The 18,077-nt window shown below is 33.1% G+C and overlaps 1 long non-coding RNA gene across 3 annotated transcripts in view; it reads left to right on the forward strand.

Annotated features, from left to right (window-relative positions):
• Nucleotides 1–14,014, forward strand: part of LOC150058941 (uncharacterized) — a 32,335-nt gene extending 18,321 nt beyond the window's left edge. Inside the window, exons 4-5 of one of the 3 annotated variants that reach the window (XR_016536569.1) lie at nt 1,707–2,015; nt 13,787–14,014. This is a non-coding gene — a long non-coding RNA (uncharacterized LOC150058941). Of the gene's footprint in view, nt 1–1,706; nt 2,109–3,725; nt 3,871–13,786 lie in introns of those variants that run through there. The other 2 variants (XR_016536570.1, XR_016536568.1) reach the window with 2 other exon arrangements.
• The last annotated feature ends 4,063 nt before the right edge of the window (nt 14,015–18,077 follow it).

The following is an 18,077-nucleotide window of genomic DNA, read 5'->3' on the forward strand; positions in this document are numbered from 1 at the left end:
AAACAATTCTAGGCAAAAAGAGCATTGCTAGTGGTATTACAATACCAGACTTCAAACTCTACTATAGAGCCATAATAACAAAAACTGCATGGTAATGGCACAAAAACAGACCAGAAGATCAGTGGAACAGAATAGAAGTCCCAGAAATAGAACCATATACCTATAGGCAACTTGTATTTGACAAAGGAGTCAAAGCTATACAGTGGAACAAACACAGTCTATTCAATTATTGGTGTTGGCAAACTGGGCAGCCAAATGCAGAAAACTAAGAATTGACCCTAGCCTTTCGCCATGCACAAGCATTAACTCAAAGTGGATCAAAGACCTCAACGTCAGACCGGAAACCGTGAAACTGCTACATGATAAAGTAGGAGAGACACTGGAACTCATAGGCATAGGCAAAAGATTCCTGAACAGAATCCCAGGGTTACAACAGATTGGAGAGAGACTTGATAAATGGGACTACCTAAAAATAAAAATTTCTGTAAAGATAAAAATAGTCGCCAAAGTAGAGAGATAGCCAACCAACTGGAAAAAGATATTCACCAACAATACATCTGACAAATGCTTAATATCCAGTATCTACAGGGAACTCAAGAAACTAATCCCCCCCCAAACCCAATAAACAATTCACTAAATGGGCAAGGGAACTAAAGAGAGAATTATCAAAAGAAGAGATTAAAATGGCAGAAAAGCATATGAGAAAATGTTCATCATCTATGATCATGAAGGGATTGCAAATAAAAACAACCCTTAAGATACCACCTTACCCCAACAAGAATGGCCAAGATTTTGAACTCAGACAATGACAGTTGCTGGCAGGGAGAAAAAAGAACCCTACTACACTGCTGGTGGGAATGTAGACTAGTTCAGCCACTCTGGAAAGCAGTGTGGAGGTTTCTTAAAGAACTGAAAATAGACCTTCCCTACGATCCCACATACCTCTTCTGGGCATCTATCCTAAACATCATGACCCAAGATATTATAAGGACACCTGCTCAGCTGTGTTTATGTCTGCACTATTTACAATAGCCAGGTGATGGAAACAATCCAGATGCCCTACTGCAGATGAATGGATACAGAAAATGTGGTGTATATATACAATAGAATTCTACATAGCCAACAGACAAGATAAAATAATGGCATCCACAGGGAAATGGATGAATCTAGAGCAAATCATGTTGAGTGAGACAAGTCAAGACCTAAGGAACAAAAGGTGCATGGTATCCTTAATATGTGGCTATTAAATCCAAAGAGTACAAGAGTGAGGACTCAATAACTGCATACCCAAAGCTATGGATATGGTAATGGAAATATAAACATAACTATATAGACATAAAAACCTATGACTCTATAGACATAATGTTTTATTTCTTAAATTAATATGTTTCTATAACATACAAACCCTTAGCCTAATTTTGATTAAGTTCTAAATACTAAGCCCCAGTGATTGTAAATAGAGATTCCCTTCTTGAACACTTGTTTGTTAAACTTGTCATTTAAAATATGATGTAAAAATCAACATTAATAAATTCTAAAAAAAAAGAAAAAAATCTGCTCAAGACACCTCAGATTTATTGACTTTAAAATTCGACATAGTTTTATCTCAGTAAGAGAATCTCTTTCCTGTAGCATTGGTATCATTTACTATAGCTCTTTAAAGTGTCCAATTTTGTAAAAAGAAAAATCTTAACTTTTTTTCATAGAGAAATGTGACACACCATTCCTCTACAAGTAATGGTTAACACTGTCATATAAGATCATTGATATCATATGATGAGAAGAGCATTCTTGGGTGCTTTTCCTGAAATTTCATCGTCAAAGTCTTCCCCATGAAAAATGTTCTTCAAACCCATGTGGAAGTGAATATTAACTACTCGAGCAGTCGTCGACAAAACTGTGGAGGCCATGGAAACTTTGGAAAGACTGAGAAACTAACACAGTTTAGAAGAAACTATGGAGACATGAAAATTAACTGCAATACAGTACCCTGGATTAGAACCTGGACCTGAGAGGTATCATTTAAAGCGAGTCTTAAATGTCATTAAAAGCAGTGTAGCCATGTTGGTTTGTTGGTTCTGACCAATATGCCCCGGCAATATAGGAAAAACTGGGTGTAAAGCTTACAGATACTGTACAAGTTTGCAACTTTTGTAAATTTCAGACTATACCCAGAAATGGTGTTGGTGAATATATAGTAGAGTGAAATGTGAAATAGTATGAGGCCCTGAGCTCAAGTCCCTGCACCCTGGCAGAACACACACACACACACACACACACACACACACACACACACACACACACACGCTATCCCCAAGTAAATAAACTAAGTTTTTTTTAAAAAAAAAAAAGAAGGGAGAGGGGAGTAAAGAAAGGTGATATGGTGAGTGATCAAGATACATTGTATGCATGACATAACAATGTACAGCTAATTGATGCTAATAAAAATTATGATGGAAACAAATGATCAATTTAGCCTTCATATATATCCAAGAAAACATTTCCAGCACATTTTGAAACAATCTAGCTGAAATATCTTGTTATCCTGACAGTATAACAAGGAACACAGTTTTTTTTTTTTAAATCAATAATGTAGGGACATGACTCAACATTTTTCCCTTTTCTTTCATTCTTTTTTATTTCTTTTAGACTTGGTCTTGCTTTACAGTCCAGGTTTACAATCCTCTGCCTCAGTTTCCTAAATGCTGGGATTACAAGATTACAAGTGCCTGTTACCATTCCCAGCTAAAGTAACAATTTTGGTTTGCTTATCTTTATGAAAAAAGGATAATATCTATTAACTAGTAGAGGAGAGTGCTACTGGGATCTAAACTGGGTAACCTTGTAATATGTCATGAAATTATAATGAATTCAGTACATTTATGTTCCCTACTTAGGGAAATAGTGAGTTGAATTTATGCGCCTGCAAAGATTTAGAATTTTCTATATAAACCATTTCTTTATAATTTGTATTACTGCCAATAATCAAAAAATCCATTGAATTGTAGTAATCATTTCTATGTGGAATATTTCCTTCATAATGGTACATGGGGCTTGTTTGTATAAATATAGCTAAATCTTATCTTTTTTTGTAGAATTCTCAGTTAACTGTAATAATGAAAAAATCATGTTCAGTTATCATAAAATTGCATAGATCATGTCTTGTGGCTTAATGCTATTTTGGTTAGCTGTCCACTCTATATCATGAGATAGAATGAGGTGACAATGTTATATAATAAAGTAAAAGTATGTCTTTACTTCAAAGACAAATGGCAGCTCTAATAAATCAAATAATCTTTCCTAATATGGATTATTTGCAACAGGTAGATTTTCTAGTAAAGCACAACTGCCTTCAGTTGTTATCATGTTCTTTCTATGCTCCCAGGCCAAATAAGACATTAAAATATGATAGAAAACCAAATTTGACATCTTGAATATATCTCACCCATGCCTATAAGTTAATGATTAGAAATGAGAGAAACTTGAACTCATGAGACTGCTCTGATAAATAAATAAATATGTGGCCCTTTCCAAATAAGAAGCAATTATTATATGAAACCTTTATTCAGAGACAGAGTCATGTAATATAAAAGGAAAATTAAAGACACCTTTTGATTACAAGGCAGAAGTGTTTCAATGAATAGATGTGAAAATTAAAGTCACAGAATGTACCTATCTCATGTTGGCACAATGCATACTCTGATACAGCTTTTATATTCCAACAGATGGAAATTTAATATTAAGGCAGTAATTTATATCACACAAGGGTGCAACCAAATATGCCTTAAATTTCCGATTCCACGGTGCCTTGATAGAAATCCACAGCTTCTGTGGAAATAATCTGTAGCAATCAGCTGACCGACTGATCTTGTAATGGTAAACTATCAGAATTCAATCCTTCTATTGTAAAGCCCATAATTTAAAGAGACCACTGCTGAGCTTTTCATAAATTGAAATTTCAAAGTAAATGTTGGAAGACACTGAATGTATAAGAATGTTATTACTTATACATTCAGTGTATTTTAATTTCTATAATAAGCATTTTGGATGAAATTTTCTGCAATTTGATAGTCAGAAGCCAAGCTCTAATAGAACATGTTAAAAATGTCACACAAAAATTCACAGATAGCTATTTCTTTAAAGTTCAGAATGCATGGCTAGTGAGACTTTCATAATTATCCTGATGGTATGATTTAAGTCTTTTGATTTCCATTATCTGATTAGATTACACATCAAGCAGTTTAAAAATCAAAATTGGAAATTATTTCTTAGACACAATCTCTTACATTTACATCTATTCTGTTTACATGGAAATAAGTGGAAAACACTGAAACCTCATAGAAAAGTGGGAAGATATTGAAATAAATAACAATTATTAAAACAGAAAAATTATCTAATAAAGAAAATTTATAGTTGCATAAAATATAAATTATACAATTATTTTATGTTTAATATATTAGATCATTACATTCAATGGTGATGGTAGGTACTGGAATTCATGCTCCAAAACCATTCTCTTATAAAGATTATGGTTTAAAAATGTATTTTTCATAGATTGGTTTCATTTAGTTCATTATTTATAATTGAAGTGATCAATATTGCATATTACAAATTTTCATCTGAAGTTTAAGAACTATTTGAAATTATAATAATCAGGATAGTAACATTTAAAAATATAACTCATAATTGCTACATATGGAATATAAAATGTGAAATGTGAATTATCCCTTTTTTTAGTGTGGGTTGTGGGACTTGATCTCTGGGGCCTTGGTGCTGTACCTGAGCTCTTCAGCTCAAAACTACCTCTGGAATCACAATGCCACTTCCGGTTTTCTGGTGATTAACTGGAGATAAGAATATCAGGGTCTTTCATGCCTGGGCTGACTTTGAAACAGGTTCCTCAGATCTCAGCCTCCTGAGCTAGAATTACAGGCATAAGCCACTGCATCGGGCTTATTTTCCCTTTTTTATTTATGAGAAAACCAAGAATTTAGGGCTTATGTAACTTAAACAGTTTTCCTTCTTTTCAGTTTTCTTTGAGAATAAAGTATAGACTCAGAAAGATGTTAGGTGTGCATAGGATAAGAAAACCATGTTTGACATAATTTCTCCTGTAGGAAGTAGAGCAACCCAGATCACATGGGAAATAGAGATATTACCTAGGTATTTATATTAATATATGAACATCTAGGTTACATCAATAATTATATTACAAATGTATAACAACATGTATAATATCTGTTATGTCCATACACAGAATATTGATAGCAAATATTTCTCTTTGTAGAGAGACTGTGCATTATATTCCATTTTTTTCTTTCATTTCTATCTCTAGATAAATTGGTAGGCAGACAGATAATATTTATATCAAACAATAAGTTTTTTTATTTTTAATTAGTAAAAGAGTAAGACTAGAAAAATCTACTACTGTCCACATAACTGGGCTAAAGGATGAAAACTTGCTGCTTGTCTTTCAAATCTTCATCCATTTGGAAATTGTGCTATGCAAAAGAAACATGGCTTTTCTGCCTTCGGTAAGGAAGAACTTGAACACATAATCATTAAATAGCATACCCATGTATTCTGGGGTGGGACAGAATATTCTACATTCTTAAAAACCTATAGGAACAATGTTCATTCTTCCATAAAGTACTATTGTGAGACATGGTCTTATCTCACATAATGATTACTTTTTATGAATCAAATCTTCAAGTTATGAATCTATTCTTGTTTTTCCTTCTTTTACCTCTATCATTTTGTATTTATTATGTGAAAATGAAATAAAGTAGATTTATTAGACATAATTTAGAGTATATCAATTCTAAACATTACAATAGGAAAAGAATTTAGAAGATAATATAGTTGGACTTTATTTAATATTAATAAAAATTTTCCCATTACACCCTATAGTTCTTGTTCTGTCCACACATAGCAAAAGCAATGAATATTAATTGATATTAATGTTTTAAATTCTTAGACACCAATACATGCATGGGGTATCCATCTTCACAATCTAACTAGCTATAAAAAAAGTCTACCCACCTAATGAGATCATATTGCTTCTTAGGATCTGAAACATGTGATTTTTGAGAGAACACAAAGATTAAGGATATTATATTTTCCATTTTCAGACTGTCATTAGGTCAATTTGATTCTTCATTCATTGATACTCACTCATTTATTCAGTGATCCACCAGTAAACATTTTCACACGAAATGGAATCAGCACATCAGTTAAACAAGAACAGTAAACATTGTGAGAATTATAAATAATATTCAATTTCAGCTCCTACGCTATCATGTAACAGTATAGAAATATTTTAACTAAATTTTGAATGGCATGTTGGTAATAATGTGTCTTAGAATAGAGGCTATGGAGTGTGGAGGAGTTTCATCTCAGTGCAACTAAGGTGCATTCACAGGGAAATGGCATCATATTTTCTTCTGGTCACCTAGATATAAAGCCCACAGACTGTGTAATTATTGATGTGTTTTAAACCTTCTTGGAAAGAGTAAACACATAGTTGTTTCAAAAGTGAGCTCTAAAGCAAATAACAAGGAATTGCAAGTGTAGATTTGGTCCCCAGGGCCTTTTCATGAGGGCAACTGGGCTCCATGGCAGCTCTGAGAATCAGAGCCTGAAGTTGCGATTTACCTGAGACAGGGCCAAGACAGCCAGGCAGCAGCTAATAACCTGGAGATGTTTCAAGAAGAACTGAGATGGTTCGGGGGGAGGAGATGGGTAGTATCTGAACTACCAAAGAAGAATACAAATCAAAGAGCAAGGGGGAAAAAAGGAGAGACCTCAAAATAGGTCAGATTGCTTTAGATTTTGATGCTAACACATAGTAAAATCTGTCTTTGGGTTGCTTTATGAAACATGGGTGCTTTTAATTTTTCAGTGTTTTTGTTTGTAAAGTGTCTGCTATCAGAGCACAGGAGTTGTGTCTATAATCACCAAGTTGAATGATGATTTTAGAATAGTTTCCACATACACATTCCAGAGATGCTGTTGCCAATCAGAGTTACTGTTATGCAATAATGTAGAAATGACTTTGTCACTTTCATAGAAATTTTCCCTTCCACTGGCACATTACTTTAGGACATTCATAGCAATATTTGATAGAACACTGGTCATTCTAAAATTTAACAGTCTGCATATCTAGGGAGAATGTGATAGCTAATTGATTTTACTTGATCACTTTTTCTCCCTTTTCCCTACTAATTCTATATTTTTTCAAAAATACTGACAGAAAATAATAGGGAAAATTTGGAAAGTTAAAAATATAAAGGGGAAAAACGTTGCATTTTTTAATTAAAATTTATACTGTAGTAGGTATTTTCTTACTGCCTTTTCTAGAATCTGGTGACTAAGAATAACTGTACTGTAAGGCTGAAAGTGCTGAATGCATTAACCATCAGTCACCTTTTCGTCAATAAAGGAAGATGACTGGAAGATTCTAAAGTTCTCCCACCTTTCCATCCATTCATTTTTGTAAGACTTGACACACATCCCTTGATGTTATTGGCAAAAATAAAGTATGGCAGAGTTTGACTTTGGGGACTTTCGAAGGTGCTTTGAACGGTCACTATTTATCAGCTTATTTGCTGAGTTATCTTTGCTTGGCTGGAAGAGATATTTAACTGCTGAAGCACATTGCTGCGGCAATTGAAATTTATGATATTTTTGTAGGTCACCTTTAATATAATTAAACTGGAGTTAATTATACCTATATTTTATTCCACAAGTAATAAGGGCAAATAAAGTAGGTAGTCCATTCCCAGCACTTACAGGCTGAGAGTAGGCTCAGAATGTCATAGGTGTAAGTGTCTTAAAGCTACTAGCCACTCAAGCTCACATTAGGCAAGTGTCCAAAATTCACAATGAGTCAGAATGAAGCTCTCCAGAATTGCATTATTAGTGGTCTCTTTACTTCCTAAACAAAGCTAATCTTTCCACTTAATCTATGTGTAGCTTAACTTTAAAAGAAACCATATTTCAAAAAGGAACAAAAATGATCACACCTCTTCAGATAAAATTATGTTACCAAAGCTACTCTGTTCTGGTTTTCAGGTAATTTGTTTTCATGATCACTTAAGGACCTAGATTTAGTCCTTAGCTGAATGTAGTCTTTTCAGACAATGCCTTTTTAAAAAATAATTTATTATTGTGATTAACAGAAGGGTTACATTATATTCACCAGATAGAAGGTGCATAACTTCACAAACATTGATAACCTTTCTCATGACATGGTCCCGATTTCCCTCCCACCCTTCTCCCACTTATCTTGATTTCCCCCCTTCCCTATCTAATTTCAAATAACCAATTAAGCACATATAAAATATATCCAATAACAAGGTGAAATATTGTAACAATATGCCTTTAATATCTGGTTATTTCCTGAAATCAAACCCTATGGAATGTGTACTTAATTTATTTATTTAAAAAATTTCACTCATCCCTGTCTTTTTAAAAAGAAATTTAAAATGCTTTAAGTAGACGCTCCTAGACAATACTTACCTGGGACATTTTATGTAAAAAAGAAATTACTTTTTCTACCTGGCACTTGTAGTAGTGTATTATTATTGAAGGTAAGCTTTTATTCAACAATCTTCATGATGTGGATGGTAAAATACCTCAGTCTCATAGATTTATTTTTGTTCAGAAAATTGCTATCTTTTATTTTGAAATTTTGTCTCACCCATTATAAGGTTTTAAAGTTCTGAGAACTTTAAATTATATGAAGTCAGCATTTGTTTGAGTTGAAGTAGTAAAAGCAAGGGCAGACATCATGTCTAGCAGAAAATCAAGACAGGTGTTATTTTCACTCCTGCCTCAGAATGATATTCTGCCTCTATTTCAACACAAGCTTATGAGAAAAGTACAAAATATGCTAATCGATTTTTTTAGCAGAGGATGTCCAAAATTATTATTTTCTGCTATTTATCCAAAATACAGAGTAACACTGATACTGAGAATATCAATGGGTATTTTGCATGTGGTAGTATAATAAAATATAAGCATATGGTTCCATGTTTCTTAAAGTAGGATTGCTGTTTTTTGTAATGGGGAATTTATGAAATTTTCAGAAAGAAAATGGACCTGATTAACTATAAAATTAAAAGGCTTAATTTAACACCATTGATAAATTCTTGGCTTTTAAATGTATTGTACCAACTTAAATACTGAGTATTCATCAGTAATGTTTTTCTCATGATCCATTTCAAATTTAACTGATGTTCAGTCATTATTATCTTCAATATAGTCACTATTAGTGTTAAATAAGATCATTTTATAAATCTGAATTCAAGTAACATCTAATGCCTAAAAGAAAAAAATTCCCTTTTAGTTCTTAAATATCTTGTGTTGTTTATTCATTTATTTAATTCTAATGCCAAACTTTAGTTCATAAAATAGATCATGAAGATTATACTAACACCAAAGGTATTGGATGCTTAAATAAATTCAAGCAGAAATACTTTTCTAATAAGCTCAATGCTATCAATGAAATATTGACGAGTTTCAATATTACAACACCATGATAAAAGAATGTATGTCATACTAAAATAGAAATACAGAAGCACACCATCATACCTGCAATTCTAATCTCAATAAATGGTCAACAAATGATTAAATTCTCCCTTGCCCTTACTTGTTAGAGACTTTGCTCTTTTAGATTCACAGGAAAACAGAAAACTTTACAGTCCTCCCATAATACCTGTGCTGGAATATGCACAGCCTTCTGCAGTAGCATACTACATTGCACTTGGTATATTTCTGTTGACACATCATTATCACCCAATGTTAATTGTACATAATAGGAGTCATTTGTGGTGTTATATATTTTGTGATTTGGACAAATATATAAATATCAATGTTCACCATTATAGTCAAATGCAAAGCATTTTCACAATCCTAGACATCTTCTGTGTTCTTCTTATTCATCTCTTTTCCCCCTGAAACAGTTGATCCTTGGAACAATTGATCCTTTCTTCCTGTCCAGTTTTACCTTTTCCAGAATATGAGATGGTTGAATCAGAGAGTACTAGAGCCAATGTGTTTATTTCCTCCATGTCTATGTTTCTTTTATGGCTCTACAATTCATTTCCTTTAGCCTTGAGATCATTTTATATTATTGCATCCTGAAGTCTCCTAATGATGCAACACTTTTTTAATGTAATATTAAGCAACTGAAAAATAATCAACATCTACATTAAATTGACTGAAGAATGGAAGGAAAGAAACAAGAATAAAAGAAAAATATATATTCCTAAATACCAAGTCAAACAATCAACAATAATTATATATTTACGTATAAAATTTTCCCTGTACTTCTCAAGCCTATGGTATTATTTGTTTTAACTTGTTCATTAAAACAGTACATGCAGTGTTGCTTAGTGTAAATTGAGACAAAATCAAGACACATTCTTTAAGTATTGTAAGACTTAAGGAAAAGAAACAAATAAAATGATATCATAGTTTTGAGAAATACAGGGAAATTTTTATACATAAATATATAAACATGTACATAGAATAGTTTCTTAAGATATTGATGCAGAAGGGAGTTTGGGGAAGACAAAATAGCATTGTGTTGGCATTACTGTTTTTCATTTCTAAATGTTAAAAGGAATTATTTAAAAAGGTATTCTAGTATTCAGTAAAATAATCCATGTAATTTTGACAGTGTTACTCTTGTAACAACTATTATTTAGTATGCAATGAAACAATTATATCATTATTTCTTCAGTAGGATATAACCAAGAGAATTTCAAGATCAAGCTCATATTAAGGTATTTGACTATCTTAGGGGTCTAAAATGCAGAACAAACATATCAGATGGAATCATATTCATTACTTGGCATCTGATTAATATGTAATACATTTATTTTGACTAATATAGCAAGTTTAGTTGACTACCTGAAATGGTCAATTATTTTATGTAAAAAATATAATTCACCTGACAGAAATGACTGAAGAAGGGAAGGAAAGAAAAGGGAAGAAGAAAAGAAAAATACATATTCCTAAATATCAAGTAAAAACAATTAGTAATCATTCATTTGACACAGCTCTTTTTGGTTATTTCTCTGTCATACTTCTTGGCCATTTTGTTCCTTTAGATATTGCTTCCTACTGTAGAGGATGTGAATCTCAGCAATCACATCTGCTCTCCAGGGGTGGTCTCCAGAGCAGTGACCCATTTTATGCCATTTTCATACTTTGACTATGCTGACGTGAAGATGTAGACTAATGATACTTAAAGTTTAAATATCAATGTGGCTTCAATATCAGAGACAATGTGAAGAAGCCAATCAAAAGACTATTCAAGTTAACCAGAAGAAAGAACAGTAACAGTTTCTCAAGTCCAGTGATAAATGAACATAGACAGAAGTAAATACATTCTTATAACATTTTGAAGGAAATGAACATCTTAAAAACAATACAGGGGCTGGGAATTTGGCCTAGTGGTAGAGTGCTCGCCTAGCATTCATGATGATCCAGGTTCCATTCCTCAGTACCACCTACATAGAAAACAAAAATTTGGAAGTAGTGTTGTGGCTCAAGTGGTAGAGCTCTTGCCTCTAGAAAGTCCAAGGTCAGTGCTCAGACCTTGAGTTCAATCCCCAGAACTGGCAAAAAAAGAAAAGTAAAGAAATAAAAACAATATATAACAAAAGGACTAATAAAAGAGAGATGTAATTGATGGCTTTCTTTTTTTCTTGTTGTTGCATTGTAGCACTGAGGAAGCCATTATACTGTTTCTGCAAATAGTACACAGAGGAAACTAGTGAGTTTATGGGGATAAGAGGTGATGGTTATGAATTTATTTTAGACAGGCTGAGATTGCTTTTGAGACTTGCCCTGCTGCCCCATAATAATTCATGCCTTTTCCACACAGAAAATAAATAAAATCTCATCCCAATATCCCTGAGAGTTTAGCTTATGCAACCATCAACCTAAGTACAAAATCTTTATCTAAATCCCATACACTCAAATACTACCACTCAATCACATAAATCATGTGGTATTCTGAGTGTGATCTGTGCTGAAAAATATTGTTCATCTTATAGACTTATGACCTTCAAAAGGAAAAAAAATAAAAGAAATAAAGGAGTTCTGGGGATATTTGCAAAGGCAGGAAGACACCATGTAATGGATTTGAAGAATTGACATACTCCCTTGTGCTTTATCCTCCACCACCCTAGAGCAGATACAGGTACAGGTACCTTTGCTTGGATCAGTTGAAGAATGTCACTGTGGTCTCTTCCTGTATGTCTCATATCCCTGTACATGAGTTTCTAAAAGGCAATATTTGATTCATCATGAGAAAAACATCAATAAGACAATTTTGTCCAAATTTATTTTTTTCTCTTCCTCAATGATGTACTGTTTTACCAGAAGTCTTTAAAAACAAACATAGTGACTATTTTCAGAAATTGAAAACAGACAATTCCTATATTGAGACGATGGCTTTTACTCAATCCTTTATATGATTATATATCATTAATATTATCAAAATAACTATTTTGACTCATGGTTGTAATTTTAAACCTTACAAACAGAAGAATATATGTTCGTCATTGTCTATGTGCTCATACTTTCGATAATCCTAAGAGATAAAGTGTTTTCCTCAATATAGGGCAGGGGTCAAGGTAAATGGAAATCCATGGAGTTTTGCTAGACTTATTTTCTTCTATTTTGAAAATGTTCATGAACTTAAACTAGCTTTGTCCTACATTTAAAAAAGGGGGGGGTAGTTAACACTCCCAATTTTGCAGTAAATTTAACTTTTATTTCAACTTTCAGTCATTAAACACAATTTAGCTAAATTTTGTCTTGCATTACTTGTTTTAAAAAGAATAAGCACAAAGGAATAATTATATATACAAAAAAGATCAGGCTCATAATTACATCACCCACAGCTTATAAAAATTGTGTATTGTTACTTAAAAAGAACTGAAATAAATCTGCAGTAGATGAACTTCTGTTTCTATTGCCAATACACAGGGTTTAAAAGTACTTATTGACATATTGTTACAGTATCTAACTTTGTTATCTGATATATTGAATTTATTTGTATTTGGTTATCTGAAACTTGATAGGGAAGGGGGGAAAACCAATACGGGGAGTGGGTGGTGGGTGGGGGGAGGGTAATGGGTACCAAGACATGTGAAAGGGTATCAATGTATGTGAATTAATGCACCCTCTATCTGGCAAATATCATGTAACCCTTTTATTAATTACAATAAAATATATATATATAAGTGCTTATTGACACTGGCAATAATCATACTAGAAAAGTAAGTGATTGCCTTCAAAATGTCACTCTCTTTAAAACTTTTAGAATATAAAGAAAGGATTTTTTGAAGTCCCATCAAAAATAGTTAACTAATAAGAGATCATCTAGTATGTGCTAACTTTGAGCTGACAAGCTCTAAGATAGATTGAGATCAGGGTTTAGAACCTTCTAGCAATTACCCATGTAAATTCCCTATCAGTCCTCTCTGTGTCAAGTACTCAGGAAGAAGAGGAGATAATTCTTAATGCAATATAGGATGACAGTTTGGGGAAAATTTAAATTATGATTATCACAAATAAGTGGTAGATTAGCAAGAAAAGCATACAAACCCAAATAATAACAATTTTAGGCTTCTTGCAGTAGACTTCAAAAAATGCCTTATGCTCAAATGCCAAGAGTCCTTGACTAACATGCAAATTTGTCTATGATGAACTGTATCGAGGTATCACTCTGGGGGGTTTTCGGTATTTTTTTGTCTCTTCATTTCAGAAAGAGTTTGATATGTTGCACAAGTCAATGAGCAGCTGAACCGAATTGAACACAACCTGTCACTTCAAGAATTCATCTCCATGGAACATAATGAAGCTGGAATAAAAAAGGAAACAAAACATATTTCCTGTCACTCAAATGTCAGGGCGTTTATTTGTTTTCTTAAGCATAGTACTCAGAAAACAACAGGAAAAGAGATTTTTTCTTAGAATGTTGTTTAATAAAGGATTTGAGGGAACTGAAGTTATTCTCTATTTACTTCTCAGTTAATGTCCAAATCAAAATTGTTTCATGATTCTGAAGAGAAAAATCCTTTCCTTCCAATTTTTCTATTGATAGAAGTAGTCAAATACAATGCACATGAAACATAAATCATATGGGAAAATATGGAGGAAGTTAAATAATTTAAAATCTCTTGGTTTCTTGTGCATGGGGTTTTAAATATATCATGTGAAATGTAAATGGTATTGAGTTAATATTCAACTGCTATTAATTGATATTTTTGCCACTTGCATTAACTGGCTTTAGAACATGTAATGATGTGAATCAGAGTGTGATTTACATGAGCATTCTTGTTACATGAATGAAAAATATAAAACAAGAGTGAGGCTTACCTAGTTCTACTTGGAGCCCTCTTACACATCCACAGACTACTTTAAGACCTTAAGGTCTAAATATAACACAAAGCAAATGAAATAACATCAGACAGTACAGGTTTGTTTGCTGAACACTAGAGTTAGATTTATTGTCCCAGGCATTCTACATTCCTTAGGATGCATCTGTAATGAGAATAAGACCTTGTGTTCTTGCAGGTTCTCACCCATGGCATTGGCTCTTAAACATATGCTCCATACCTTCTGTGTATATTTCTGTGGCATGTGTTGAACTACAACTTACACTGTAGAGGCTCAGTGATGTTAAGGATGACTGACTTTGTTACTCTGAATGGCCTCTCCTTTTCTACTCCATAAGTACAGAGTATGAAAAATATCACCATGAAAGGTTTTGGAAAAATGAATACAAGCTAATAAAACTGACAAAGCACTAACTATATTACAATTTTGAATGGATACATGCATCAAGATGCAAACTGTGTGCGTGCATGTGTGTGTGTGTGGGGGGGGGGTTAATGTGTTTTTCCCGGGGCTTGGCCTTGGTGATGTCCCTGAGCTTTTGTCCTTGAGGCTAACACTCTGTCCCTTGAATTACAGCTCTCCTTCCACATTTTGTTCATTAGCTGGAAACAAAGAATCTCACAGACTTTCCTGCCTGGGCTGGCTTCAAACCAAGATCCTCATATCTGCATCTTGAGTAGCTAGGATTACAGGCATGAGCATCCAGTGCCTAGCTGTATTTTTGTAGAGTTTTTTCATTATATTTTTATTGTAATTAATAGAAGGGTTACATTATATTCACCAGATAGAAGGTGCATTACTTCACATACATTAATATCCTTTCTCATATCTTGGTCCCCTTTTACCTCTCCTCACCCCCGCCCCTCATCTTGTGTTCCTCCCTACACTATCTGACTTCAAGTAATCAAACAAAAACCATGTAATGAGTGACTGTTGTCCTTAATGTACTATGTTATCGCTCATCTCTTCTGCTGTCCCTTGGTTATCTCATATTGTTACAGTATTTCACATGGTTATCTGATATATGGTATATATCCATATTTTATACAAGGTTTGAAAAACTGTAAAGCTTGATTTTATTTCTTCTGGAGCATTATTTATTTAATTCTCTTAGTTTTGTATTTGTTTATTGAAATAGGAACTTGGTAAGTAGGCTGGAGGGGCCTTAAACTCACCCATCTTCTGCCTCAGCTTTCCAAGAGTGAGATTGAAATTGTACACTACTCTGTCCACTGTGATTATAGCAATATGATCAGAATCTGAGATTTCAGGAAAAACAGAATACATAATTTATATATTTAGTTTTAGTTTGTATTTTGTTTGTACCCCACAAATAAAATTATCCAAATCAAAATCGGTCTCACTGAAGTATTAGCTTAGAAATAATTAAAGAGAAGTAATGCGGCTATTACTTGATGAATGTAATTGTAACCCCTCTGTACATTATCCCGATAATAAAATTAGAAAAAGAAAAAAAAAACAGAAAATGGCAAAAAAAAAAGAGTCAATGTAGTAGTGATAATCACAAGACGGTATGTTGGAACTGAACTTCACAACTTAGAGGTGGGTGGGAGGGAAAGTGGGAGAAAAATGTGGGAGAAGTTTAACTGTTCAAGAAGAAATGTGCTCACTACCCTGTGTATGAAACATTAACCCCTCTGTACATCACTCTGAAAATAAAATTAGATTTTTTAAAGTCATGAAAAATATGTAAGTTGATTACTATTTTTATCATCTCAAAATCTCCCCCAAAGAACTTGTAATTAAAAATGTATTACCAAATATGCTTATTTCTCTTTCAAATTAAATATGAATAAAATTGTTGGGCAAGTATATATTTTGTGGTTCTGTTCTCTTTAAATGGAATGTTGCCACCATTTTCTCTTCAGATATGCTAGGACAACAGAAACAGCCTTGTTACCTTGTATTCAAGACTTTGCAGAAATTGAGTTCCTCAGTCTTAGGCACTATTTTAATTGTATGCAAATGTACTTATATCTACATTCATGTTGGGGTGGTTGTTTTCCATCTTCTAGTATTACACATCCCTATACTGATGTGAAAAAGGCACAGTACATCAAAGCCTATAATAAAAGAATCTAACACATTGCTTAGGAACCTATTCAGTAAGTAATATTCAGGCCATTTTTAAAACAAGTATCACTTGCAAAATTCCACACAAAACGTGATAAAGTAAAAATATAGCTAGAGTTTTGAGGTCACAACAACTTGATTACTATTTGAAACAGCTATCTCAAATATTGCTATTAGACCTGGGACTGTAATTAGCTTATCCTCAGTTGCATATCAAAGATACTTGCTAAAATGATATCTCCAATTGCATATCAAAGATACTTGCTAAAATGATAAATGATACATTAAACAAATATAGTATATTAAGTGTAAATCATGAATGAGAGATTAAGTAACTGGTTATGGTGGAGAACTGTATAATTTTAGTATGGCATAAGACAAATATCTTTAACTAATCAAAGCTTTATTTACTACCTATATGTCTTTTTTTGTGCTACAAGCGTTTGATAGCTGGGAAGACAAGGAGCAAATTACGATTTACAATGTTCAGCATGTTTTTTGTTTGTTTGTTTTTGTTTTTTGTTCATTGTGGGGCTTTAATTTTTGGCCTGTGCCTTATCCCTGATCAATTCAGCTCAAGGCCTGAGCCCCCTTTTGCCACAATGCCACTTCTTGTTTTCTAGTGATTAAATGGAGATAAGAGTCTTACAGACAAAAGTCTGTGTCCAGGCTGGCTTTGAACCACAGTCCTCAGGTCTCAGCTTCTTGAGTAGCTAGAATTACAGGTATAAGCCACTGTGCCCAGATTTGTGTCTTTATAGTTGAAATGGTGTCTTGTGAACTTTAGCCTATACTGGCTTCAAATCACAATCCTCCTAATCTCAGTTTCCTGAATAGCTAAAAGTGGCAAGGGGCACTGAAGATGGGTTTTATTGTCTTCAAATGAATTTCTGTTTGTGATTGTGTGTTTCCTTATTTACCTACTGAGGCTCACAGTGTCTGATGGGCATTGTAAATATTAGAGCTAAAGGTATGAAAAGCTTGTAATATAGTTTTTGTCCAATGGTTGCTTCACTTGACAACTTATTTTTGAAATGGTGCTAGTTACTATAAGCAAAGTAAATGAGACAGAAAAATGAAAAAATACAAGTTTACACAAGACCAGTTGCAATATCTCATGATTTTTTGATAATTTTGAGTATTAACTTATTAGTAAGTTCTGTTTCATTATGAAAAATCATAAATAGAACAGTCTAAAAATGCCTATACACTCATTTTTCCAGTTCATAGAAAATAAAATAATTAAGATAAAAATAGTGCTACATTTAATATTATCTCCTAATAATATTCAATATTCCCTTGATAAAGATTCTACATTCAATGTATAATTATGTTCTAGAAGTATATTGGTGAGATAGTCTATATTAAAGATGAAGAAATAGGAATGTTGTAGACAATAGCAATCACCATCAGTTACTTGAAGGACATAAGTATTTGATGACTCCATCATTGTTACAAGGAGTCATTTGACTATGGTCAATGTGTTAGTAAAATTCTACATCTGTCTATTGTTTTTACATTTTCTCCATCTCCTGGAACTTACATTTCATATAATTTCCCAT

Source organism: Megascapheus bottae, chromosome 9 (genome assembly GCF_031878675.1).
Source record: "Megascapheus bottae isolate mThoBot1 chromosome 9, mThoBot2.hap1, whole genome shotgun sequence".
In the NCBI taxonomy this organism is placed as follows: Eukaryota; Metazoa; Chordata; class Mammalia; order Rodentia; family Geomyidae; genus Megascapheus; species Megascapheus bottae.